This window comes from Giraffa tippelskirchi, chromosome 5 (genome assembly GCF_054371585.1).
Source record: "Giraffa tippelskirchi isolate mGirTip1 chromosome 5, T2T-mGirTip1v1.2.pri, whole genome shotgun sequence".
Classification (NCBI taxonomy): domain Eukaryota; kingdom Metazoa; phylum Chordata; class Mammalia; order Artiodactyla; family Giraffidae; genus Giraffa; species Giraffa tippelskirchi.
In genome coordinates, this window is record NC_137279.1 from 10,852,893 (window position 1) to 10,878,944 (window position 26,052).

At 41.0% G+C, this 26,052-nt stretch overlaps 1 pseudogene; it reads right to left on the bottom strand.

Annotated features, from left to right (window-relative positions):
- Positions 1-330: 330 nt before the first annotated feature.
- LOC145504638 (charged multivesicular body protein 3 pseudogene) lies at positions 331-23,900 on the bottom strand (annotated as a pseudogene).
- Positions 23,901-26,052: the final 2,152 nt, after the last annotated feature.

Consider the following 26,052-nt stretch of genomic DNA (forward strand, 5'->3'; position numbering starts at 1 on the left):
CAACCCACTCCAGTGTTCTTGCCTGGAGAATCCCGGGGATGGAGGTGCCTGGTGGGCTGCCGTCTATAGGGTCGCACAGAGTCAGACCCGACTGAAGCTACTTAGCAACAGCAGCAGCATACAGTGTTTTACATACAAAAAAATAGAGTCCTTAACATTTAGGCTATGAATTCTATCCTCAAAAGTGCTTTGTGAGAAGACAGATTTCTTTTCTTGTCCTCTACAAAGATACGTCTATTTATATTCCTAAAAATGATGCATTTATTACACCATTTCTCATAAGAAGAGTCCAGTGGAGATCACGAGATTTCTGCAGAGAGTGAAGTGATATTAGCAGAGCATCTTATCTGGAATGCAATGCCTCATCAACAGAGGTGCAATGCAAGAGATACATAAAATGGTAGCTGCATCAGAGGAGTGTATGTACACCCGGCAGGTGGCCGCGAGAAAAGCTTGAGGTCCAACGGGGTGGTCCCCAGTTGCTAAGCATGACCAACTGGGAGGCATGGCCTCCAGGGCCTCTTCCCATTCTTTATCTTCTGAGGTGGCCATCATTTCTGGAGATTCAGGCTCCATAACAGCATTGATCACTTTACCAATTTTGCTTTGCCCAAGGCCCCTGCTATAATTTCAAATAGAGTTTTGTCAATTTCCATTTCTGCTGCTTCTTCCATTTCTCATTGATCATCTATGCTTTTGAAGGTGTCCTCTAACATCTCTTCATGTCCTCAGCCTTCATCATCTCTATGGACAATGCATGCATTTGTTAATCTATTTATTTTGTCTGTATTCTATAATCTATTTGTTTGAACTAGATTTATGGAATCTTAACCAGAATCTGAATAGCCTTCATCACTTCTGTGCTCTTCTGTAAGAACCAGTCACTTGTAACACTGCCAACTTGTTCTTCATCCCTGTGAGTACAGAGTTCATATGAGCTTGGGATGCATAAAACTTGCTCACAACTTTCCTTGACCTGCTCACCTCCATGGCCAGAACTACACAGATATCCTTCTGACCCTTCTTAGCAGCATCTTTCACAAATAGTCTTGGTTTTTCTGCTTCTCCTTGAATGTTTCATACTTGCCTGTTAGCAACTCTAATTCCCTTTCTTAACCAACAAAATCAACATGCAAAAATTAGTTACATTTCCATTAACAACAAACTACCTGAAAAAGAAAGAAAACAACCCCACCTATAATAATATCAAAAAGGATAAAAATACTTAGGAATAAATTTAACCATAAGGTGAAAGATCTGTAAACTGAACAGTATAAAACATTGGTGTAAGAAATTGAAGACAAAAATAAATAAAAAGATATTTCATGTTCTGGGATTGAAAGAATTAGTATTGATAAAACGTTCATACCACTGAAAGCAATCTACAGATGGAATGCAGTCTGTACCGATTTTAATGTCTTTTAAAAAATAAAACTAAAAAAAAAACAGGAAAATTTTCAAAAATAGAAATAAAAAACCCTGAAATTTGTCTTTTGAGAAATAGGAAAAAAAAACCACCTTGAAATTTGGAACCACACGAGAGACTGAATAAGCAAAGCAAACTTGAGAACGAACAAAAGCTGGATGCTTCACATTTACTGATTTCAAATTATTTTACAAGGTTATAGTCATCAAAATAGTATGGTATTGGCATATAAACAGACACATAGACCAATGGAACAGGATTGAGAACCCCAAAATAAACCCATGCATATATGGTCAACCAGTATTTGTCAAGGGTGCCAAGAATATTCAGAGGATAAGATAGTCTCTTCAATAATGAAACTGGACCCCTATCTTACACCATTCACAAAAATTAACTTGAAATGGATTATGACTTAACTGTAATACCAGAAACTACAAAAGTCCTAGAGGAAATCATGGGGGTAAGCTCCTTGACATTGGTTTTGACAGTATTGTTTTTTGTTTGTGTGTTTGTTTGGGTTTTATATTTAAAGCACAAGCAACAAAAACAAAAATAAACAAGTGGGACTATATCAAACTAAAAAGCCTCTGCAAAGCAAAAGAATTAATAAGATGAAAAGGTAGCCTACAGAATGGAAGAAATATTTGCAAACTATATATCTGATAAGGGCTTAATACCCAAAATATAGTAGAAGTTCATAAAACTTAACAACAAAAATCCCAACCCTAAACCAAAGCAAAACCCCCAAATAATCCAATTAAATGTAGGCAAAGGACCTGAATATAGATTTTCCCAAAGAAGACATACAAATGACCAACAGGTACATTGAAAGGTACACTACATCACTAATCATCAGGGAAATGTAAATAAAATCCACAATGAGATATCACCTCACACCTGTGAAAATGGCTATCATCAAAATACAAGATATAAGGCTGGCAAGGATGTGGGGGAAAGGGAACACTTGTACACTGTTGGTTGGAGTGTAAACTAGTGCAGTCACTATGGAAAAGAGTACAAAATTTCCTCAAAAAATTAGAAATAGAACTGTCAGATGATCCAGCAACTTCAATTTCAGGTATATATCCAAAAGAAATGAAATCACTATCTTGAATAGATATCTGTACTCCATGTTCAAAGCAGCATTATTCACAATAGCCAAGGTATGGAAACAACCCAAGCTGTTTGCAAATGGATGAATGAATAAAAAAAATGTGATATAGATAGACAGATACAGACACACACACACATACAGGAATATTATTCAGCCATAACAAAAAGGAAATTTTGACATTTGTGACAGCATGGATGTGAACCTTGAGGGTATTATGTTGAGTGAAGTAAGTTAGACAAAGATAAATACTATTAATAGATGATCTCACTTATAGGTGAATCTGAAAAACAAACTCACAGAAACAGTAGATTGGTGGTTGCCCAGGGGTTGAGGGGGGTGGAGTGGGATGGATGAAGGTAGTCGCAGGGTACAAACTTCCAGTTTTGAAATGAATGATTTCTGGGGATCTAATGTACGGGAGGGTGACAATAATTAACAGTATTGTTATATACATGAAAGTTGCTAAGAATAAATCTTTAAAGTTCTACACACACTCGTGCATAAAAGGTAACTATGTGAGGCGATGGATGTGTTAACCAACTTTATTATTATAATCATTCTGAAATATACACAAATATCAAACCATCACATGCACACCTTAAACTTATACAATATGTCAGTTATATCATGATAAAAGTGGTAAAATTCAAGCGAATATGAACAAGGAGTAAAGAAAAGAGAAAGAATAATAAGGCAAGAAAGCCCGAGATATATTCCATGAAAGTCTACATCTTTTCCAGGACAAGGGGAAAGAAACCAGAAAGCTGCACCTTCCTCTCCTCCACTCAACACAAATAAAACAACTTATCTCCTCTAGGAGACCAGACAATTGCTGCCTCCAGCAGGAACTGTGTTCCCCACTGATCTCTAAGACTGTGCAGTTTTGTAACTATTCTGAACAAATCACTGAATTAATTTCCTTTTTATTTCCTTACAAGAAAACTAAACTACTAATATACCAAAATGTTCTCCTTCACTGGAAAATTCCCCTGATTCTAGTATTTGGGTTTATATGACTCCATTTGGAGTTAGTTTTAGGAGACATGATTTTTTTTTAAAGGAAACATTTGGTACTATGGTTGGTCTAAATGTTCTATTCTCTATAGGCCAATACAAGCTTTTTTTCCCTCTCATTCTTTGCTTTCTTCCTCTCATTTTTATTCACCCTCTGCTTTCATAGTGATATTTTCCATGCCAAACTGTTCATCCTCAAAAATGTTACAGACTTTTCAAGATGAATGTTGGTCCCCCAAATACAAACCCTGGGACTCAGATGCATCATTGGGGGTTAACTTCTCGGTACCATACAGAAAGACAAAGTTTTACAAACAGTCTCTGACTTTACAGACTTATCTGAGCACTTGTTACAGGAGACTAAGCCTGTAGATATTTAAGGCACCTTATCCTCAGCACCCCTACCCGTATCTTAGTCTGCGGGGGCTGCCATAACAAAATACCAGGTACTGTGTGGCTTAAAATACAGAAGTTTATATTCTCAGAGGTTTGGAGATTGGGCAGTCCAAGGTCAAGGTGCTGGTTTCTGCTGAACTCTCTCCTGGCTAGTAGATGGCTGCCTTCATGCTGTGTTCTCACATGGAGAAGAAAGAAAGAGCATGAGCTCTCTGGTGTGGTCTTGTTAGGATGCTAATCCTCTTGGATGGATCAGGGCTCCATTCACCCTTATGATTTTACCTAATTTTAATTACTTTCTTTTCCAAATATAGTCACATTGGGGGATTAGGGTTTCAACATATGACTTTGGGGAGACACGATTCTGTCTATAGGACCCTTCCCCAATACTATAAAGTGAAAACAGACAGAAATTCACAACAAATATCCATTTTTAAGTTCATTACCCATTGGCAGAAATTAACTATAAAAAAGAATGAGCGAGTTGTATCATCCATCACTATTCATTCTGCTACTCAGTAGGTTGAAAATAACTTTTCTTGTGCTTCAAAGCACTTTAGGAGAGTTCTTTTGCTATGTCAAGTCTAATGGTTAAAATGGTTTGGTAACTGGACTTAAGGTGATAATCACTTTGTAGTACATACAGATGTTAAATTTTAATGCTGAAAACCTGAAACATATAAAAAAGTGTTTTTAAATGAAAAAAAAAGATTTCATATAATCCCATAACAACCTTTTTACCCCTCCCCTTATGTTACCCCTCCCTCTTCCTTCTCCCTTCTGGTAACCATGAGTTTGTTCTCTATTACCTGTGAGTCTACTTCTTTTTTTTTCATTTCATTCACTAGTTTGTTTTTTAGATTCCACGTATAAATGATGTCATACAGTGTTTGTCTTTCTCTGTCTGACTCAGTAGCTTCTTATTTAAAAAATATTGGGGACTCTTGGCCAGAGAATCATGTTGAAACATGTTTTGACAGAGCCTTTATAAGCAATGACCCTTCCTTCCCACTGAAGCAAGCATTCCTCACATCTGCTGTGTTCTGCAGATTCACAGAGCACTTCAATATCAGTTATTTCATCTTCACAACCACCAAGCAAGACATATCATAATAATGATAATATTAATAATAAAAACTGTTGTTGAGGGCTGACTTGGTGTCTGTTACTACACCAAATGTTTATATGAATTAGGTCAATTGTTATGACAATAACTGATTATTCCTGTTGAAAGATGAGGAAACCAAAGCTCAGAAAAAGTAAGTAAATTGTCCCTATTTTACAGACCCAGAATCAAGCTCTCTAAAACCCTTTCTAAGGCACTATGCTGTTTCTCAGCATCTCCAAGTCACCCATGGGATCTGAGACCATTTTGGTGCCCTTTTAGGGGCTCACCGTCCCAGCCTGGAAGAGATCAGCCACAGTGGTCTATCAGCTGTGCCTGCAAACCATGGTTTGTACACTCACGCAAAGATATCCCAAAAGTAATGGCAAAGGGCATGATCCCAGTTGGAAACGACTAATGGGGATCCTTTGCCTCTGAGGCAAGAGCTCCAATCTACAATGAGTAGCGCCAGTTCCACTGGCACGCTATCTACATAATGCGAACCATGGCATTTGGCAATGGCTCTTAAATTTGGCACACTCCATACTCCTCCTGGACCCACGAGATAACATAACCAAATGTTTTCTGAGGCTGTAAGAAATGCATGCTTTGCAGGTAGGAAGAAATGCAAACATCATCCCTACAGGGGGCTCGCTTCATCCGATCCCAAGGGCAAAATGGCTCAGTCCCTGCCGATCCTCCAAAAGGTTAAATGTGAGCAAGGACCCAGATAAATGGTCACAATGCAAACAAAGTCATGTAAATAAATGCATCTCTGATCGACGCAGGCTGGTGATGCCAAATATACCATCTGCACCATTTCTCATGATGAGTTTTTTTTTTCCCTGCAAGTCCCAAGCAGCGAGAAGATGACCATGTTTATGCAGACCAAGGTACGCTTCATTTGACACTCTTGGAAATTTAAAAAATTTTCAGATCCACAGAGAATCAATAGCACTCATGTTTTTATAGATAAGCTTGAAGTTAGAAGAAAGAAATCTCACTAGAAAGTATAGGGCAAATGTCTGGGGCCTGAAAAGGTACTTGTCATGTACTGTGATTTTCAGAGGACTCTAGTTACATCTGCAATCTAAGACTCTTCAACTTGCCCATTCACTTATTCACTTAACGAAAGTATTGTTGTTTAGTCACTAAGTCATGTCTCTTTTGCACCTCATTGACTATAGCCTGCCAGACTCCTCTATCCATGGGATTTATCTGTTGACTCAGATGATAAAGAATCTGCCTGCAATGCGGGACACCCAGGTTCGATCCCTGGGTCTGGAAGATCCCCTGGAGAAAGGAATGGCAACCTACTCCGGTATTCTTGTCTGGAGAATTTCACACACAGTGGAGCTTGGCGGGCTACAGTCCATAGGGTCGCAAAGGGTCTGACACGACTGAGCGACTTTCACTTTCATTGTCTTGTTTAATCTCTATATCATGTTGCCATGCCCTCCTCCAGGAATATTTCTGACCCAGGGATCAAACCTGCATCTACTGCATCTCTGCACTGGTGGCAGATTCTTTACCACTGAGCCACCCGGGAAGCCCCAGCGACTTTGGAGTTAATATTCTAACTCTTGCATAACACACAATTCTGTGGGAGAAACAACAAAAAAGACCTGTAGACAGAGTGATAGTTGCTACAGTAGAGGAGTCACAGCAAGAAGAGTGATGATCCCCACTCTTCTTGAGGGGGACAGGGTGGAGGATGTGGAAGGAGGAGGGAGCATCAGGGAGTTCAGGAAAAGCTGCAGAGAGGAAGAGGCATTTGAGTTGGGCACTGAAGGATGAGTAGGAGCTCTCCATGCAGGCAAAGGGCAAAGGAGGGGATGTTTTTGGAGCAAGGACACAGGGAGAGGAAAAGCACTTCTGTTCAAGGAGTGATGTCTAGGCTTCTCTGACTTGAGACCAAGGTGTCTGAAAATAGTGGAAGAAAAGGAGAAGATACAGCCTGGTCTGGGGTCAGAGAGTGAAGGCAGAGTTGGTAATGTTAAAGCCTTGGGATTTCTTTTAATAGGCCAGGTGAAACTGTTTGTTTACATTTTAAAGCAAGGCACTGACCTAATCTTATTTGAGTTTTAGAAAGGTTATACTGGGCTAAACAGAGTGGGCCTTGCGGCTGTTAAAATGTTCGTAATTTGTCCCCAAAACCGGGGTGGTAGAATCTTTCCCCTGGAGGTTAAACAAATTTCCCAAATGCCAGGATGCTGGGGAATTGCATCCAGGGAGCAGGCCCCCACCTCTCCCCCACAGTAGAGGCAGGGTACCTACTTGGGCCCAGGGCCCAGCTCTGTTGCCTACTTCCCCAACAGCCACAGGCAGAGAAAAATGTCAAGGAAAACAAGTAAACCAACTCGCAAAAACCTTTTCAGTACTCTGAGAAAGAGACTTTTCGGACACAAGACTCTTTCCTATGAGAAATACAGAGGCTGTGGTCCCTGTTCTCTCTCCATTCAAACACAGATCCAACCACCTCTACAAGTGTAGTCAGTTTGCAGATAAAAATGCTTTGGCTACCAACACTTCTGTCAGGCATGGGTGTTTTTCAAGCTTTATGTTTTAAATACCCTTATTAATATAACATGCCCTTTGCTGTTGGTATGATGCAAGCACCCCACTGGTACCTTTTTTTTCTCCCTTTGTCATGCTACACAGCATGTGGGATCTTAGTTCCCTGAGCAGGAATTGAACCCAGGGCCCCGGCAGGGGAAGTGCAGAGTCTTATCCACTGGACCACCAGGGAAGTCTTCAGCGGAGTTTTAAAGAAATGATCTTGTTCTCTTGACTCTCTGCCCTGCCTGTGTTCAGCCCCTAACTCAGAAGCCGATGGCCCTGACACTAATTTCCCCCCCACACACGTGAACCTTTAGCTCCTTCCGCAGGGCAGCTGCCCCTCACTTTTTTGAGGGTCTCCGTCACTCTCTGTATACCCCCTCACCCTCATCTCAGAGCAGTTATGGGACTCAAAGAAGCTGCCAAAGCAGAGAAACCTCTCCTGAGAAGGAGGACCAGGTGAACAAAGTCCTGAGCAGAAACCCACACAATCATGGCAGGCAGGGAGGCACTTAACTGGGGCTTTTAAAGAGATTCTTCCAATGAGCACTCATTGCCCATTTGCTGCACCTGCTACAAAATCCTAATAAGGCCCAGCAGCAATAAGAATTTGCACTGAGGTGACCACTGCTTTATCACGGAAACCAACAGATTTTCCTAAAATCCTGCAAAGGGAAGAAAAAGACCCTTCCAGGTCACATTTACCACCACGGTCAGTAGTGTGGAACGTGGTCTCAGCAGAGGTAAAGCAGTGGGTCCTGGGCTGGAGAGCAAATCTCCGGTCTAAGCAGAGAGAAGACCCATAGAGCACGTGCTAACTTGACTTCACTTCTGGTCATAAAGCATCTGATCACTTTACTAGGATAAAACAGCAATTTTTTTCTATTCTGCTCTCAAAATCATCTTCCTTTCCTGTTACTAAAATTGATTTCATTCCCACTTAGCTGTCCACCATCTCCCAGTTCATTTTCCATCCTATCATTTTATTTTAGGTTTAGAACCTGAATCCTTGTTTACATGTAAATAACTCAGGGTTACTTATGCTGATTTAAAAACAAAAAGAGACCAATGATCATCGATTGTTTGATATATATCATTTACAGCAAAAGATCCTATTCCCACTGGTCATTTTTTCTTATTTAAACGTAGTTTTTAGCTCTTTTTCTCTCAAGGACTGGGTTTGGATAATTGAGCTCTGAAGAAAGATTGAAAACTCTTTCCATATAAATGGAGGGGAAAAATCTGAAATGTTAAGTACTAACTCATAGTCCATCATGAGAAACGCTGGGCTCGAAGAAACACAAGCTGGAATCAAGATTGCCGGGAGAAATATCAATAACCTCAGATATGCGGATGACACCACCCTTATGGCAGAAAGTGAAGAAGAACTAAAGAGCCTCTTGATGAAGGTGAAAGAGGAGAGTGAAAAAGTCAGCTTAAAGCTCAACGTTCAGGAAACTAAGATCATGGCATCTGGTCCCATCACTTCATGGGAAATAGATGGGGAAACAGTGGAAACAGTGTCAGACTTTATTTTTTGGGGCTCCAAAATCACTGCTGATGGTGATTGCAGCCATGAAATTAAAAGATGCTTACTCCTTGGAAGGAAGGTTATGGCCAACCTAGATAGCATATTTAAAAGCAGAGACATTACTTTGCCAACAAAAGTATGTCTAGTCAAGGCTATGGTTTTTCCAGTGGTCATGTATGGATGTGAGAGTTGGACAGTGAAGAAAGCTGAGCGCCACAGAATTGATGCTTTTGAACTGTGGTGTTGGAGAAGACTCTTGAGAGTCCCTTGGACTGCAAGGAGATCCAATCAATCCATCCTAAAAGAGATCAATACTGGGTGTTCATTGGAAGGTCTGATGTTGAAGCTGAAACTCCAATACTTTGGGCACCTCATGTGAAGGGTTGACTCATTGGAGAAGACCCTAATGCTGGGTAGGATTGGGGGTGGGAGGAGAAGGGGACAACAGAGGATGAGATGGTTGGATGGCATCACCGACTCGATGGACATGGGTTTGGGTGGACTCCGGGAGTTGGTGATGGACAGAGAGGCCTGGCGTGCTGCGATTCATGGGGTCACAGAGTCGGACACAACTGAGCGACTGAACTGAACTGAACTGAACTGAACTCATAGTCCACTATTGCCCTTATCTTTAATAATTGAAACACAGTTTAGCACACCATGCAAAAGAGCATCCTTGGATTTTTAAATTGCAAGTGTCCAATTATGCACAAGGGTCAAGGCAAAATTGATCTGAAGGAGCTCAATTTTAAAATCATTCTAAAAATCAGGACAAAGAATGCCATATTATTAAACTAAAATGTTTAAAACTGAAAAGTATTATGCATGCCGCATGGCAGAAGATCAGATTTTTATTAATGCAAGTTTTAAATGCTGATTAATCCTCTCGAGAGTCAGTTTCCCAAAGCATTGGACTGTATTCAAGTCTTTTTCAAAACGGCACATCACTTCCATTATTCTGAATATTAATTGAACAACATTATAACTAAGGATACAAAGCAAGATTTAAAGCATGATTACAGCTGTCAGTGCTTACATCTAAATAAGTCATTGGAAATTCAAGCTTAGAAGAAAAAAATGGTGTAAATCGGTCTTAGAACAGTGAAGCTCTCTCAGCCTTTTTCAAAAATGAATTTGCTGCTTTAGGACTCGAGAAAGCTTCAGCTGTGACTTGGTCTTACTATATTTGTCTGGGCAAATCTCAATCAGAAATCAGAGTTCTGTTTTTTTCTTGAGATTTGGGACAATGTCAAGGAGATTTTCTTTTGAGGGAGAAGGAAAGGGAGAGCCAAAGAATATTAATAGTTGACAGAATTTCCCATTTCCTTATTTTATATTTCTATTTCAGTCTCATGTCTATACTCAAAAATCAAAGAATTAAACAAATTTAATCAAATGAGCTATTATGGTTCCAAAACAACTCATTAAGCTGAGAGTCAAGCAACTGAAAGTAACTAATGACTTATTTTCACAACAACCAATTGTCTAAATTCAACTCCTTTTTTACCTCCTAAACCCAGTTTGAGGGTAGGTGAAAATCCCCACTTCCCTACCAGAAGCAGAGTAAAATGCTGGCTTCTATTACCACCTTGGGGGAATTTTAGTTTTGTTTCTTTAAATGGTTGCTGTGTATCTGAGTGATAGCTCTTTGTTTGAAAGGATGCAAAAGCTACTCTCACATCTAATTCTAGTGAGATAAATGGCATTATGAAGGGAATATTAAAAATTTACAGCCCCCTTTACTAAGTTTATTTGTCAGCCAAACATGCTGAATATTGCATAGCACACACACACACACAAAAGCATGCCATCCTGACGATGAAAAAGATATGAGGAAATAATGATGCAGTGATAACAAGTCTGATGGAGTTTGCATATCTCCGTTGCTGTTTGGCATGTCATTTAATTGTATTGCGCCAAACCGGCAGAATCGCACAATATGTTAGTATAAAGGGTCCACAGTTTAAGCGGAAAATCTAGAAGTGTTAACTATACACTGTCTAATTATACAACCTTACTGTCCCAGAATGTGATTTCAGAAACCATTTCTGACATATGGGAAAAGGGTAGAACAGCTGGTCATTAAGGTTTTCTCAAGACTATTTAGCAACACACTTGAATGTAATTAAAGTGAGACACTAAATACTGCACTTGTGGTACAATGTATTTTTAATTTTTATGGCATGTGGTAAAAGTAAATAGATGCAAAGCATTCAAGTTTCTCCAGTCGGCATCCAACTTGTCAAAGATGCACTGTCTGTTTGGCTGATTGTAAGTCGGGTCCTGGTGTTAAGTCATAGACATCCATTTGGGATGTTTAAGGCTGTCTTAAAGGGACTGAATTTGGCAATACTCTGAGGGATGTTTAATTGGAACTCCCAGACAAAGCATGAGATGAATTCATTCATTTATTTATTCATTCATTCATCAAACGCGACCTGGAATAATTTTGGATGATAAAGACATTGGCCCTGCCCTCGAAGTTACTCACAGCTTATTATGCTTAAAATACAGAGTGAAGGAAGGTGATTAAAGGGTACCATAGGAGCACCAAAAAGGGGTATCAGGTCCAAACTGGTGATGTCCAGCAAAACCCCCTAAATAGGAGTCAATTTAAGCAGGTAGAAAACAAGGGAGAGAGGGGTAAGGACAATCCAAGCAGAGGGAGAAGATTATGCAAAGGTTTGGAGGTGAGAGTTTTGTAATAAGAATGTGATCTTTACACTTACTGAACATTTGCAACATCCTAGCACTAGGCTAAGCCCATGATACATATTATCTCATTTAATTCTCCCAGCAACCCTATGTGCTAAGTGCTATGGCCTACACTTTACAGATGAGGAAACTGACAGGATTCAAACCAAGGTTTGTCTGCATCTCAAATCAAACTTTTTTCCATATTGACTTCTCCCAACTGATAGGAAGAGCCAAGTCTATTTAGTTTTTAAAGAACTTAGTGTATAGACTCATCAGTCCCTATTAAAACCATGTGATTAAGAGAAAGACAAGCTACAGAGTGGGAGAAAATATTTGCAAATCACATATCTAATAAAGGACTTATATCCAGATATATAAAGAACTCTCAAAACTCAATGGTAAGAAAATAAATCACCCAGTTAAGTAGCTGAGCAAAAGATCTAACAGATACTTCTCTAAAGAAAAATTGTAATGCTAAATAAGCATATGAAAAAATGCTTACCATCATTAGCCATTACAGATATGAGCATTAAAACCACAAAGAAATATCATTATGTTCCTATTAGAATGGCTAAAATAACAATTAAAAAATCATGACAATACCAAGTGCTATCAAGGGTGTGGAGCAACTGGAACTCCTATACATTGCTGATGGGAGTGCAAGACTGTACAGCCACTCTGGAAAATCTTGGTAGTTTCTTATAAAGTTAAACATATGCTTACCATATGATCCAGCAAACCCATTCCTAGAGAAATGAAAACCCATGTGAATATTCGGAGCAGAGTTATTCATAATCTTTGAAAACTAGAAACAATACAAATATCCTTCAGCAAATGAATTGGCAAACTGTCTTACTTTCACACAATGGAATACTGCTCAGCCATGAAAAGGAATGAACTAATATACACAACCAACTAGAATAAATACATGCAACGTTGATAAATGGAACTCTAGTCATTAGGGAAAATATAACATTCCAGGTACCACACTAGACTTGCCAAGATTTTTTCTTTGGTCATCCAATCTTCCAACAGATCTATGAGATAAACTTTAATATCCCCATTTTACAAGCAAGGAATCTGAGGTTCAAAGCAGTTAAGAAGCTTCCCCATGTATGTGAGCACAAGTGCACACACAGACACACACACGCAGACATATACCTATACACAAAGCTAAAGAGTCATAGAATCAGTGTAGAAGCCCATAGTTTTTCCATCATGGTTGGTTAGTGCTTACTTTGATTTATATTGCTGCATAACTTTACAGAAGATATAGTAATTCTGAGAAAACAGGGCATAGCATGAGGAATTACGAATAATGATTAAGAAGCCAGATCTGAGACACTCCAGGGCTGAGCCCTGTTTGTGGGATTACTCTGGCCTTCTCTCTTCTCTTCTCTTTCTATCTAAGGGTGTTTCCTGGTTCATTAGAATCTTCAACAGACAGTGGCTGAGAAAAAAGAAAAAAGAAACTCAAACTGACTCACTTTACTCCTTACACTGTTGTTGTTTAGTTGCTAAGTCATGTCTGACTCTTTTGTGACTCCATGGACTGTAGCCCGCCAAGCTCCTCTGTCAATGGGATTTCCCAGGCAAGAATACTGAAGTGGATTGCCATTTCCTTCTCCAGGGGATCTTCCCAACCCAGGGATCAAAGCCATGTCTCCTTGCATTGGCAGGAAAATTCTTTACCACTGAGCCACCAGGGAAGCCCCCACACAGATGTCTAGAAATGTTGAAACTTTGGCTAATAAGAAATTGAAAATTGGCTGTGAATAATCATCATCTTTACAACTGCTATCTTCTTACTAGTATAAACAACCAAACAATGCTGCAGCTGTGAGTTCTGATCCTGTAGTTTCAACCTCTTTAATACCACTGTGAAACTATATCTTTCATTTTCCTTACTGCTTCTTAAGGGGTAGTCCTTCAACCTTGAAGACTACTTTGCTGCAAAAGGACATGATTTGGAGTTGTTTTCCACCATAGGAAGAGTAGAATTAGAGGCTCATCCACGTTCCCTTACTCTCTCCCAATCTCTGTTATCATCATAGTAGCTGGACACAGTGAAAGGATGTAGACTTTTGGCCAGAGAACAAAAGAAAGCTAACTGACCCACGTGGGCATTGAACCCTTGACTTCATTAGCATTGTTTTCTCACCACCTCTGCTAACAGACAGCCCAATTATGAACACTGAATCAAAGAGGGAAGTCACCTCTTCACCTGGAGCCAAGAAAAGCCTACCACGGCTGGTTGTTAAGAAGGGAGTGCTTCTCCAGGCAAATAACCACAGTATGAACATCCATAAGCAATTTCTAAGAATCTTCCAATCTTGCATGGCTCAGTCTAACAAGAATTGCTGTCAATGTGGTTTCCAGTCTGAGAGGTGACAAAAGTTTTGGGACCATCACCCTACAATGGATGTGCTGGAGTATACTGGGTGTATCTTCTTACAAAGACTCTCAAGTCTAAGCCAACTTAAATCATCTGCAGTTGTAATCCTCCGTTCTTATTCCTCATTTGAAACCCTTCCCCACTGTTAGTCTTCATACTCAAAGCTCTGCCTATAAACAGAACACTTCTTTTGAGTGTCCACTGAGGGATCTATGGCAGAGATATTTCCACAGTTGACTTTTCAATTGAAATGAGTCTTGTTACTCTATGGCATTATAGAGGTTCTTCTAAGTGGTTCTTAAACTGTTAATTACAACTTCCTTGTTCTGAAAGGTAGTGAATTTGTAAGATTTGTGTCTCTGTATATGAGTTTATGTGCTCATATAATTATTTAGGAATTTTTTAGAGTATAATTTGAGTTATATCTAATTAGTTGTATTCCATTTTTTGAAAACTAAAGTTACTCCTATAATCTCTCGGGATGCAATGACTGAGTAGGTCAGTCAAGGCATGATGCTAATAAAATCAAAGAAGATGGCCCAATTCCCTGACCAGTTATAGGGCTTTTTTATAGCCATGGGCCACAACTCCAGGCAGAGACAACCAGCTCACACATGGTGTGACTTTCATAATGAGAACAAGGAGAGCGGGCATGAAAATGCATTCTAGAAACACATCTTTTTTACCAGAAAAAAAAAAAGAAAGAGCCAGTTCTGATGGTAGTTAATTTAGCTTTGTATTGTTCTCATATACAAGGGTGGCACTACTTAATGAATTAGAAGACATATGTCCAGAAACTAGAGTTGACCCACTCAAAGATGAATTATTGTTCTAGACTCTAAATTGTGGTTATATTTCAGAATATCTTACTTTATAGAAGACCTTTTGATCCTATGGATTTGACTGCTACCTCTTCCTTTTATTCTATTCTTCCCAGTACCAGACAACAACTCATTTCCTACCAAGCTCATGCAATGACATAAGAAAAGAAAGAAAGAAAAAGAAAGAAAGAAAGAAAGAGAGAAAGAAAGAGAAGTCGGTCAGTCATGTCCGACTCTTTGGGACCCCATGGGCTGTAGCCTACCAGGCTCCTCCATCCATGGAATTTTCCAAGCAAGAGTACTGGAGTGGGTTGCCATTTCCTTCTCCAGATGACATAACGTGTATCTCAAAGATATTGTGAGCTCAGTTCCAGGCCACCACAGTAAAGCAAATATTGCAATAAAACAAGTCACACTAATTTTTAAATTTCCCAGTGCATATAAAAGTTATACTTACATATACTGTGGTCTATGAAGCACGCAATAGCATTATGTCTAAAAAGCAATGTACATACCTTAATTAAAAACACCTAATTGCTAACCATCATCTGAGCCTGTAGCAAATCAATCATTTTGCTGGTGGAGGGTCTTGCCTGCATGTTGATGGCTGCTAACTGATCAGGGTGGTGGTTGATGAAGTTTGGGGTGATTGTGGCAATTTCTTAAAATAAGATAACAATGAAGTTTGCTCATCAACTGACTCTTCCTTTCACGAAGGGGTCAATCCTCTCAAACTCTGATGCTGTTTTATCATCTAAGTGTATGTAATATTCTAAATCTTTTGTTGTCATTTCAACAATCTTCACAGTATCTTCACCACAAGTACATTCCATCTCAAGAAACTACTTTCTTTGTTCATCCACAAGAAGCAGCTTCTCATCTACTCAAGTTTTATCATGAGATTACAGCAATTTAGTCACATCTTCAGGCTCTGCTTCTAGTTCTAATTCTCTTGGTATTTTGACAATATTTGTAATTACTTCCTTCACTGATGTCTTGAATCCCTTTAAGTCATATATGAGGGTTGGAATCAATATCTTACAAACTTCTGCTAATGTTGATATTGTGATCTTTTCCCATGAATGATGAATGTTCTTTATGGAATCTAGAATGGTGAATCCTTCTCAGATTTTTGATCGACTTTACCCAGATCTGTCAGAGGAATCACAACCTACGCAGCTATAGCCTTATGAAATTTATTTCTTAAATAATAAGACTTGAAAGTCAAAATTACTCCTTGATCCATGGGCAGCAGAATGGATATTGTGTTAACAGGCATGTAGACAACATGAATTTCATTGTATTAGGTTAGCCAAACAATTTGTTTGGATTTTTCTATAACATCTTGCAGAATATGTCTCTATCAGATATCCATCTTTTTTTCCAAGCAGTGGGTTTCAAGTGTGGGCTTAAACTGTTCATTAAACCATGCTGTAAACAGATGTGCTGTCATCTAGACTTTGTTGTTCCACTTATAGAGCACAGGCAGAGTAGATTAGCATAATTCTTAAGGGCCCCAGAATTTCAGAATGGGAAATGAACAATGACTTCAACTTCAAGTCATCAGCTACAATAGCCCCAAACAAAAGTATCAGTTGGGCTTTTTGAAGCCAAGCATTGACTTCTCCTCTGTAACTACAAAAGTCCTAGGTAGAGTCTTCTTCCAAAAGAAGACATAGAAAAATTGGTAGCCACCTTGCTTAATGATCTTAGTTAGCTCTTCTGGATAACTCATTGAGGCTTCTGTATCAGCACTTGCTGCTTCACTTAGCACTTTTTTGAAATGGCAGCTTTCCTGAAACATCATGAACCAACTTCTCTTAACTTCAAACTTTTCTTCTGCAGCTCGCTCACCTTTCTCAGCTTTGTAGAATTGAAGAGAATTAGAGCCTTGTTCTGGATTAAGCTTTATAAGCAAATGCTGTGGCTGACTGGGCCTTCTATCAAGACCACTAAAACTTCCTTCATATAATAAGGCTGTTTTTCTTTCTTATCATTGGTGTGTTCACTGGAGTAGCATATTAAATTTCCTTCAAGAACTTTTCCTTTTTGCACCCCCAACTTGGCTAACTGGCACAAGAGGACTTGCTTTCAGCCTGTCCTGGCTTTGGACATGCCTTGCTCACTAAGTTTAATCTTATTTCTAGATTTTGATTTAACATAAGAGACAGGTGGCCCTTCCTTTTGTTTGAACACTTAGAGGCCACTGTAGGGTTATTAACTGGCTTCATTTCAATACTGCTGTGTCTCAGGGAATAGAAAGGCCTGAGGAGAGGGAGAGAGATGGGGGGATGGCTGGTTGGTGGACCAGACAGAACATATATAACAGCTAGCAGTTAAGTTAGTTATCTTATATGAGTGTGATTAATGGTATTCCAAAAAACTGCTATAGTAACATCATGGATCACTGATCACAGTCACCATAATGAATCTCATAATAATGAAAAAGTTTGAAATATTGTGATAATTGCATAAATGTTGTACAGAAATAAGAACTGAGCAAATGCTATTGGAAAAATGGTGCCAATAGACTTGCTTGATGCAGGGTTGCCACAGCTTTGTGTATGTGTGTGTGCATGCTCAGTTGTGTCCGACTCTTTGTGACCCCATGAACTGCATAGCCTGCCAGGCTCCTCTGTCCATGGGATTTTCCAGCCAAGATTACTGGAGTGGGTTGCCATTTCCTACTCCAGGGATTGAACCCACCTCTCTTACATCTCCTGCATTGGCAGGCGGATTTTTTACCACATGCAACCACCAAATCTTACACAAATTTCCATTTGCAAAAAACACAGTCTGCAAAGTGCAATAATATAAAACACAATAAAATGAGGTCTGCCTGTGTAGCCATAGAAAACCCAGTTTGAGTCAATTCTGACTCTGTTTGATAGGCATTGCTAGTGTCCCAACATCTCATTCTCCTCTCCTTCCAGGTGTAAAGATGACATAGCCCTACTCTTTGAAGTTAGGTGTGTCCACATGAGTAATTTGGACCAATGAAACATGAGCACAAGAGTCCAAAATATTGAACTGCTTGTACTCAAGGCAGCAAACACGGAGGCAAACCTGAACCTCCTGGTGAGATACCAGCAGCAGAAACAACAGCATCTTGTCAGCCTGAGATCCTGAGTGATGTCTCTGTGGAGAAGACCTGCTCCTGACCCTACACCTCATCTCTAGCTGGCAGGTAAGCAAGAAATCAACCTGTGCTATTTTAAGCCATTGACAATTTGAGGTTGTTACTTTCCCCAGGATATCCTGACTGCTTCACTAGAGAAGAAAGTATCAGTGTTTCAGCATCTCAGCCTTTCCAGTTCAGGAGTTGGGTATCTGAAGTCTTGGCAAGCGTCCTGAGAATCAAAGCGCTCACTGAGGCACTTCCTACAATACTGGCTTTGCCTGTGTTACTGGGTTCATGCCTCAGTTTCCCCTCTGAGTAGTGACCTGACTTTTCAGTAGCCTGGCTCTCTTGGGCCCTCCATAACATCACAATCAATGTCCCAGTAAGTGGGCTTAAGAACACTTGATATGAAACAAGAGGCTGAGAAACAAGCAGGAGCTGCCAGTCTTCATAAGTGAAGTACATCGGTAGCATAGTCAGACCACTGTGCAAAGCAGAAAGTGAACATTTCCGAATTGAAACAATCTGATGGAATAAATGACAACTCAGGATCTTGCCTAAAAGTTGATATGGTTTTTGATGCATATAACTTTTCTGGATTGGGCAGAAGGAGTGATAAGGGTGGACTTTGCTACATCCTCAGCCCTTGGGGTATGTATGGGGCTGCGCTACTAGCTTTGATGATTCTGGCTGAAGGATAAGGAGAGAATAGCTCCATCAGCCAGCGTTCACCAAGAACTGTGTGTGCCTACCAAAAGTGTAGGAAGATTTGGACTCTTTCCGGAAGAAGCCCTTATTTTTAAAGTAAGAAGAGTTAGTATATACAAAACTTTCTGCAAGCATTATTAAACAATAGGTACTTCATTGTCAGCTTGCATTGATGTGCCTCTAGCTACCATAGGACTGCAGAGAAGAGAAAGATGAATCACTAGGGAAAGCCAAACAATTTTCACACAGAAGGTAAATTTTTATATGGAGCTTAAAGGAAGGGTGGAAATTGGATAGAGTGAAGGAAAGAATAAATCTAACAAAAGAAAGAAAATGAGCAAAGGTCTTGAAGTAAGAAGAGGAAGTTGTGTTAGCAGGAAGTCAGCCAATGAGAGAATAGGGTGTTGAGCAGTGAAAATAATTTGAGGTTGAAGAGTGAAGGGTTGTCTAGAAGGGAGCAAAACTTGGCAAGCAGCAAGCAGAGGAATTTACACTTGCTGGGGCAGAAATTGAAAATCCCTAGTACAATTCACCCAGAAGACATGCTGTGAAATAAACATCTGCTGAAAGTCCAATCTCAACTTAGATACCAGCCTCATGAAAATGCTTAGCAATTCCAGAGGTCGTGCTGCCTGTGGACTGACAGCAGACCTGTGTTTTCAGCATTTGAACCCATGGTCCTTCCATTTTTGCCCAGCCCTCTCTAGCCTCTCCACAACATCACCAGCTGTGTGTCCGTGGGCACCTCCTGTCATCTGTACTCTGACACCATCCCCTGGCCTGAGCGGAGTGACTGTGTCCTGATACTGAGGCTTCAACAGGTTGGAAGCACATTCTCACCTCGTTAACTCTGGGCCCCTATTCCTGGACACCTAGAAAATTCACCTTTCCACCCTTGTTTGGAGCCCCAGGGCAGCCCAGGTCCTCCTTTTGCTTCTTGCTTTCAGAGAGCAGGCAGAAGGGATCCATACTAGCCTATAGGACCAGAGTTACACAAGGGGCCCTACGCGCTTTTCAAGTGAGAATCTGCCTCAATTTGTTGTGAAGTTCTTTGGTTTGTTGATTCAAGCCTATGATCTCTAAAACATACATATCTAAGCTCCAGTTCATGAACGCTTTATGTGCTAGACATCATATAATTCAGTTTAAGAGTTAAAGTGGAAAAATCAAGCAATTTCTTGGCTAATTAATCTTTGCCAATTTGCAAATATCTGAATGTTTTTAGAAATATTTTGATCTAAATTTTCCTGCAAATTTGTGAAGTAGAAATCCAAGACTGTGGTGGCAGATGGTGGACAAAGGGACAAAAGGTTCAGAGAGCTGGGAATGTTCAAGAACTCTCCTAGGTATGGTGAAGGCTGGGATGTACCTCCCAGACCCCTCTTTAGCAACGAAGGGCTTATTCCGCAGCTGCTTGGAGCACTAGCAGCTGACTGCCCCCAATTGTCTGTTCTTTCTAGAATTGCCCAAAGTGGAACAGAGCTGTCTTTCTCAGGTCCGGGCCCCTTCCTTCCAAGGGGCAGTGTACACACAGTGACCGTGATAGGAGCATAAATGTCTGGCCCACTTGATCCAACTCAGGACAACTTAGAAGGGCCTGCCCCACCTCAGGGCCACCAGAACCATGAGGAATACATTAATGTGAGGGGCATCCGCATCACTGAGAAATCAGTACCAGCTGTCCTCTGCTGACCAGAGGACATGACAGGAATTACTGTTTTAAACTGCACTCCCTGTTAGCAATGCGGATGCTAGCTTGGCTAGCGAATCCAAGTCAGGTGGTCATATGTAACGATTAGAAGAGAGGAGGGTCTAATAATAATGAGCATGCAGGTCAGCAAGGCAACCAGGACAGAGAGCTGTGAGCTGACTAGTAGAGCACAGTATTCCCAGGCTTCCCACACTGTACGAGCAGCCGGCAGGGCACTGCTGAGTTTATAGACAAGGGAATCAAGGATGCACACTCAAGAGATTGAGCACAGTTGCCTCAATAGAAGTATGACTCCTTGCCCAGTTTCTAGATGTGAGCCCATTGCCTGAAGGAGAGGCCAGGACCTATGAGAAGGACCCTAAAACACCATGGCAAAGGTTGACAATAATTATCCCCCCAGCCCTTCCCTAAAGGTAACTACCATCATGATTCACGTAACCACACACTAGAGAAAGGGGAATATCCAGATATTTAAGGACTGTTGGACAGAAAGTCTGTGGTGATATTAATACTTGGGGGCCCAAAGTGGTGATATTGATACGTCAGGGTCATCATGGCCCCTGTTAGAATGGGAGCATATGAAGGCCAGGGAATAAATGGAGCTCCAGCCAGGCTTGGCTCACAGTAGGTTTGCTGGGCCAATGGATCCACCCTGTGGTCACTTCCTTGACTGCTGATTGTATAATTGGAAGGGACACACTTGGCAGTTGGAAGAATCCCCATACAGGTGCTCCTTGGACTATAGAGTAGGAGCTATTGCAGCGGGGAAGGCCCCCAACCAAGACAGTGAATGAAAGATGATATGGTTTTCTATATGGGAATGGCAAAGAATAAAGCCACCCCTAACACCTAAAGCATACACGAGGTGGGGGTTTCTATCACACCCTCACTTAATTCTCCAGTGTGACTTCTACAAAAAACAGAGGGATGAGGTTGCATGGTCCTCAAAACTCCACCAAGTCATAACCCCAATTGGAACCATACACTAGAAGTAATATCTTTCTAGAGCATATTAACACCTTGCTTAATGATCTTAGTTAGCTCTTCTGGGTGAAAACACAGCTTTGGGTGCATGGTATAAGGGCATTGACTTAATAATGAATTAATTCGTTTCTGTTTCTATCAACAAGGAGAATTAGAAGCAATTCAAATGGAACTGACAGCAATATACATTTATAGTCTTGCCTCAAGTGATGCGTACTCCTCCCCACCCTCTCAGTAGAGTCTGAAAATATCAGGACCCTCTAAGCAGTCTACAGAACATATATGTTCACTATGTCCACAGTGTCTTGTTCATCCACTTGGATGAGCATCCACCTGAATAGCAAGGGCATTGGAGACTTTGTGGGAAGAAAGATCAACCTACTGCTAAGTGGAGACAGAGAGCAAGGATGAGAATATTAGCTAAAGGAAGGGGAGGAGAGAGAGAAAAACTAGCTAGTGAGAGAGATCTCAAGAGGATGGAATATAAAACCTTCTGTCAATACCAAACAATCAGGGGTATTCCAGGACATCCCACCCCCTGGAGATACTACTCTATCTTATACCTCTCACAACCAAGAAGAAAACACCTTGTGTGATAGGAGTCTTTGGGTTTTGGGGAGAGAGCACCTTCATGACTTGAGAATACACAAGTGACAAAGAAGGCTGCAGCTGTGAGTGGGGCTCAGAAGGAAGGACCATGCAGCAGGTTCAGAGTGTGGTATACACAGCCTGCCACTTAATCTAGTTGACCCAGAGGATCTTATGCACAAAAAGGATGTTGTGCAGAATGTATGGCAACCCCACAGGAGAATCATAATATAGAACTCTAAGCTTTTGGAGCAAGGACATGCCATCCATGGCAGAGGATTAAACACAATTCGATAGAGGACTCCTTGCATGCTGCTGGACCCTGGTAGAGATGGGTCATCTGTCATGACACTAAGTGATCGTGCAGCCAGAGCTCCCCATTATGGAGGGTTTATCAGACCGATCAAATCACAAGGTTGGTCAGGCACAAAAGCCATCAGTTGCAAGATAGAAATAGGACATCCAGGATCAGGCATGGGCAGGGCCAGAAGGTGAAAACTACAGAAGCCCGTGTCATCCACCACTGTTGTACTTGACCTAGCTAACATCTGTGACCAGATGGGAGACCCCTTATGGCTACCTGATGAAGGCAGGAAAGAGCCAAACTTGGTTTATGGATGGCTTGGTGTTGGGGTACAAGTTGAAAATGGACTCCTAATGAGATACAGGCACATGAAGTGGTGGCCTGTAGCAATGAGGGGACATCCTACTAACGTTCAAAGCTTTAGGTGGTATATCTGATCATAAACTGTGTATGGAAAGAGAATTTAGCCAAGGTAAGAATTTTCTAGACTCCTGAGTAACAGTGAATGGCTTGGCTGGACAAGGACGTAACACTAAGATGTTTGCAATATCAGAGAAAAAAAAAATCTGAGAAAGGAGCATGTTGATAGATCTATTAAAAGTGGGTGTGAAACATGAAAATCTTTTCAGGTTAATGACCATAAGAGAGTAAACACCATAGAATAAATATCCAACTAAACAATCAACTACTCATAATAACTGAGCCAGTTGATATCAGCCAGCCTCTGTCATTAGCCACCCTAATCCTGGTGTGATGGGCTCATGAATAAAATAGCCACTGTGACAGAGATAGAGGGCATACTTGGGTTCCTACTCACCAAAGCCAACTTAGTTACTGCCACTGCCAAATGTCTAACCTGACACACAAAGACCAGGGCTGAATCCATCCCTCAAGGAGACCAACCAGCCACTTGGTGGTAAATTGATTAAAGGCGATCCCTTTCACCCTGGATGTGGCAATTCTTGACTGAAATCAACATATGTCCTATTTGCAAGGCTTTGACCAGTTAACTACAGATGTTTAATCTACTGACATTCACTTAATATGTCGCTTATTATCCACTTAAAATCCACTGACTTTGGAACCCACTTTATAGAAAAGGAGGTAGGGCAGTGGGCACACAACCAAAGGATACATTGGTTCTATTAAATATCATCACACACAGAATCTATAGACCTGACCAAGCAATGAAATGGTTTTTTGAGGGCACAGTGAAAGTGCTAGCTTAGAGATGAAACCTGCAAGAATCAGGTACCATCCTCCAGGATAAGACATACGTCTTTAATCAACAACCATCATATGTTGTTGTTGGGGACCAAGAAGTAGAAGGAGGAGTGGCCCTGCTCACCATCACTCCCAGTGGCCCACTTGAGAAATCTGAATTCTCCATCTCCACAACTTTAGGTTTCATGGGGTTAGAAGTCATAGTTCCCAGACAGAGGGAAGGATTCCCTGCTTTGGACCAGAGATAGTCTTCAATGTGGATGGGCCTGACCTACTCACCTGATAATCACATAGGTTATCCAGTGATTGCCAGCAACGTCCAGTAATACCCAGTAATAGCCAATAATGTCAGGCAAGTCCCCAAGGAATCCACGTGTAACTGAATTTCCCTAGAGTAGAAGACGCTTGTGATTAATTTCTTGGGAGCTTTGAAGACAGCCCTAAAGGAGCATTAGAGACAGGCTTGCAGTCAGATGTTCAGAAGTATGAGTACCCCTGGGTCCCTCTCCTTTCAGAGAGCCTCCCAACGAGCGCACTTGGGAAGAGAAGATCAGGGCTTCCTCACAGGCTCATGAATGGGTTACACAGGTGTGCAGGGAGGGGATCTTGCTCCCTGAGCCTGAGGGCAGCTGGGAGGGGTCTGCGGCAGCCAGAGAGAACCTCCAGCAAAAAGCCGCCTCTTCCAGATCTCCTCATTAGGTTACCCTCATGAAAAACTCGACAAGCATCGGAATGGAAGAAGGGAGGGTATGGGAAGCCAGATGAGTCCTAGAAAGATCTTGTTTTGATGCTGCTGACTTATGCATGAATGGATCAGTGTGTGAATTCTCTGGGTTTTATTTAGATTTCCGTACATAATTCTCTATAGAATCGTATTGTTTCTCTTTTCCGTGGCCAATTAAATTGGCCATCAGATCTTACTATAAGGAAAAGTTCACCTGAAAGAGAATCACCTGGCTAAGTGATGATACTTGAACAGAAGTGCTGAGTCAGTTTAGAGCTGGTCCTCACTCAGGCAGGCATTCTCCCTTGCTGGGGTGAAGGGCTATTGTGCCCAACAAATGAGAAAACATCTTCTTCTCTCTATCCTATTTGTCCTTGAGGTATAACTAACATACTTTTGAATCTTCCCAGGCATGCTTCTTCCCACCCACCCCCCTTGATGGTACCATATGCTTTCATCTTAGAAAGAAATGCTGGGTTTTTTTTTTTTTATCTTTCCCTTTGTTCACTGCAGGGCAGTGTCAGACAGTGCGTCTATCCAGGGAGTGAGATTCAAGGAGACTGTAGGGGAGAGGCATTGTTTCTGGCAGGAAGCCATGCTTGCTGAGCTTGGGGTCTACCTGGGCCCTCCATCATGGCCTTGGGCAGACCACTTGACCTGGGCCTCAGAAGGATTCAGTCATTAATGTATAGCGGCTGGTGGCTTAGGGTGAGCTACTCTGATACCCAAAGAGAAAAGAAGCCTTGTGATTACTCAGAACTGATGCTGTGACAGGCTCACACGGAACTCCTCAACTCAGAATAGGAAGTTTCTCACTTCTTTGTGTGCGTTTTCTCTGGTGTTTGAGTCAGAAGCAAATACAGGCAAAGTTACACTGGTTCCTCCAGTCTTACCAGCATTGGCTCTGAGGGCAAAGCAGTGACTATTCCAGATTCTCATCTCGAAACCAGTGCGCCGACTGTTTGTCTTCCCACTGCTGGGTGGCAGGCTGAGCAGGGAGCAGGATGCTAAAGGGTCTTTTGTGTTTATCACCTCTTGTTTTTATGATAACTTTATGTGGTCTTTCCCAGCTACTGAACTTATACAGATCAGGACAAGGTCTCTTTGCTTCTACTTTTCTCCTTTATAACAGCAAGCAGATTCTCCTGAGACCGGAAACATTTGTTTTCTCAGCCCACTAACTCCAACTACAGTACATTTCCTCCTTATCATCACTATTTAGTCTGTAATTATTCCAGTCTACTAACTCCCACAGAGGTTGGGGATAGCTGTGGCTAAATTGCATAAATCACTGATTTTGGGTCCTTCATTGTCATTAATAAACACAGGACATGGAAGTCCCTAGAGGTCCAGCTCCTCAAATTTGATGAACATTTATGTTTACCATCCAGGGACAGAAACAGAAGCTGTTGGCGAGGACTTTGCCATGAAGATCAGAAGTTTCATTTTAATCTATCATGATTGCAGGTTCAGTTTATTCTCTTGTTGTCAAACGGCTAATGATAAGCTGATTTGACTAAGTTATGAGAATGACGTCTAAAACAATGAAGAAGTGAAATTCTATTCAGGCACAAACTACCTCTTCCTAAAGTTATAGATCACCAGATCTCAAGTTACCCTGATGTTTGGC